Genomic DNA, 3,379 nt, shown 5'->3' with positions numbered 1-3,379 from the left:
ATTACTATAGGACCTAGCAATTCCACAACTAAGTGGATATGCATAAGAATTGAAGGTGGGTATTCAAACATATTTGTACAGGAATGTGCGTGGCAACATGTTTCATGATATAATAGCAAGAACTCACATGTCCATCAAGGGAAGAATGGATCAACACAACATTTTGCTCAGTGAGAGAAACTAGACACAGAAGGACACATCCTGTGTGATTTCTCTCACAGGAGGTCCCTAGAGTCATCAGACTCACAGGGACAGAAACAGAATGGTGGTATCAGGGGCTGGGGAGGGATTGGGAGTTAGTGTTTTAGTGGGGCAGAGTTTCTGTTTGGGAAGATGAGAAAGTTCTGCAGACAGAGTGATGACAGTTGCGGAACATGTGAATGCACTTAACAATACTGAACCTGAGACTTAAAAATTAATATTGCAGGTAGCACCTATAGCTCAGTGGGCAGGGCACCAGCCATATATTCCAAGGGTGGTGGGTTGGAACTCAGCCCGGGCCAACTAAAACAACGACAACTGCAACAAAAAAAAAGCCAGGCATTGTGGTGGATGCAGGTAGTCCCAGTTACCTGGGAGACTGAGGTAAGAGAATCGCTTAAGCCCAAGAGTTTGAGGTTGCTGTGAGCTGTGATGCCACAGTACTCTAACCAGGGCAATAGCTTGAGACTCTGTCTCAAAAAAAATTAAATTAAATTAATATTGCAGATTTTGTCTTTTTTTTGTTTGTTTGTTTGTTTAGAGACAGAGTCTCACTTTATCGCCCTTGGCTATTTTTTGTTGTTGCAGTTTGGCCAGGGCTGGGTTTGAACCCGTCACCCTCAGTATATGGGGCTGGCACCCTACCGACTGAGCCACAGGCACCACCCTGTCATGTATTTTTTATTACAATAAAAAAAATTAAAACAGGCTTGGCATCTGTAGCTTAAGCGGCTAAGGAGACAGCCACATACACCTGAGCTGGCGGATTCGAATCCAGCTTGGGCCCGTCAAACAACAATGACGGCTGCAACCAAAAAATAGACGGGTGTTGTGGCAGGCGCCTGTAGTCCCAGCTACTTGGGAGGCGGAGGCAGGAGACTCGCTTGAGCCCAGGAGTTGGAGGTTGCTGTGAGCTGTGATGCCACAGCACCCTACCCAGGGGGACAGCTTGAGGCTCTGTCTAAAAAAAAAAAAATTAAAACAAATAGGGCACTGCCCATCAACCCTGCAATCTTGACCATCACTATAGCACAGAGAAGGCCCCAGAAGACCTCACTTCTCTAAAGGACCCGACCTGAAGTCACCCTCAGGAGTGGGGCCACTTCTCCCTGAGGACAAGGAGGGTTGACACTCAAATGAAATTGGGGCACTGCCCTTGCAGAGGCAATGAAGTTGGCTGCTTATATCTGCTGCCCAGCACTTCCCAAGTTCTTAGGCATGTCCATGCCATGTGCTAAGGGGATTTCCCATGGGAATGTTTTGTCTTCTAGGGGATGGAAGGCCCTGCTGTGGTGGGTCATGGCTACGTGTCCACATGACTCAGAATCTCATTGCCTGGGCTACATCTGCAGCTTTGTCACAACAAGGATAACAACAAAATACATAGGTCTTCTTAGGATCCAGGAACTTGGCACAATTTTCACAAATAAGGCCTGTGATGGGGTCTCTGTGATGGGGTCTCTGTGATGTTTCCATTTTACAGGAAAGGAAACTGAGGCAGAGCTAGGAATCAGTAGAACAATGGTTTAAATCTGAGTGGTAGACATCCAGATGTGACACGCTCAGACACCATCTCTTACAGAATTAGCAGAACCAGTCTGCAGGCCTTAAGAGAATTAGACAAAATTAACTTGAAGGAAAAATTTGTGACTATCTCTCATAGCATGTCTTCTGAGAGAATTAGTGGATTCAAAGGGGAAGCCTCACCTCCCTCACATCCCCCCATGTCAGCCTCTTAGACAACTATGTGCTCAGGTTACAAGTGGCCTCAGCACCCTACACACCAGGCAGAATGTCCCCTGTTCTGGTAGCCCAGGAAGGAGGGGAGGAGGCCAGATAGGGAAGAAAGAGTATGGGTGAATGATGGTCACAGATGGCCTCTGTTTTGTTATTTGTTTCCAGCCCTGGGAAAAGAGTTGACAGATTTTAGTTTCTTCTCTCTTTAATTGCATGTCAGCTCCACAAAATGACCTACACCAAGGGACCTTCTATTATAATAGTAAGGTTTGGGACCTGCCCAGGGCCCAGGGAGAGCCTCCTAAGGCAGGGCCTAAAAAAGCATCTCGCTCTTTCAAAACAAGACCTGAAGGAAAGTCTCACCAAAGCCTGGGAGAGCTGAACCTTCTGATCCAAAGGGAGAAACTGCAATAATGGGAACATAAAACTGCTATCGGATTGGAGCCCATAGCTCAGTGAGTAGGGCGCCAGCCACATACACTGAAGGTGGCGGGTTCGAGCCTGGCTTGAGCTGCCAAACAACAATGAAAACTGCATCCAAAAAATAGCCAGGCGTTGTGGTGGACACCTGTAGTCTCTTGCTTAGAGAAGCAAGAGAATCGCTTAAGCCCAAGTATTTGAGGTTGCTGTGAGCTATGACGCCATGGCATTCTCCTGAGGGCAACATAGTGAGACTATATCTCAAAAAAATAAAAATAAAAATAGGCTCAGCACCTGTAGCTTAAGCGGCTAGGGTGCCAGCCATAAACACTGGAGCTGGCGGGTTCGAATCCAGCCTGGACCCTCCAAACAACGACAGGTACAACCAAAAAATAGCCAGGTGTTGTGGCGGGCACCTATAGTCCCAGCTACTTGTGAGGCTGAGGCAAGAGAATCGCCTAAGCCCAAAAGCTGGAGGTTGCTGTGAGCTGTGACACCACACACTCTACTGAGGGGGATAAAGTGAGACTCTGTCTCAAAAATAAATAAATAAATAAAACTGCTATCAGCCAGGGAAATACAAAGCAAAACCACAATGAGGTCATACCACTTCACAACTACCAGTCTGGCCATCAAACAAACAAGCAAACTGGAAAATGACAACTGTTGGATGTGGAGACATTGGAACCCTCCTATGTCCTAGTGGGAATGTAAAATGGGACAGCCACTTAGGAAAACAGTCCAGCAGCTCCACACAAAGTTAAACATCAGCCCAAATGAAGCCCTATTCCCATCAGCAGTCACTCTCCACCCCCTCCTCAGCCCTTGCCGACCACAAATCCACATCCCTTCTCTGTGGAGCTGCCTGTTCTGGACATTTCATATAAATGGAGTCTCATGGCTCAGCGCCTGTGGCTCAAGCGGCTAGGGCGCCAGCCACATACACCTAAGGTGGCGGGTTCGAATCCCCAGCCCGGGCCCGCCAAACAACAATGATGGCTGCAACCAAAAAATGGCCAGG

The sequence above is a fragment of the Otolemur garnettii genome, unplaced genomic scaffold, assembly GCF_000181295.1.
Source record: "Otolemur garnettii isolate 467f Iridium unplaced genomic scaffold, OtoGar3 scaffold00029, whole genome shotgun sequence".
Lineage (NCBI taxonomy): Eukaryota > Metazoa > Chordata > Mammalia > Primates > Galagidae > Otolemur > Otolemur garnettii.
Note: the sequence above shows the minus strand (reverse complement) of the source record.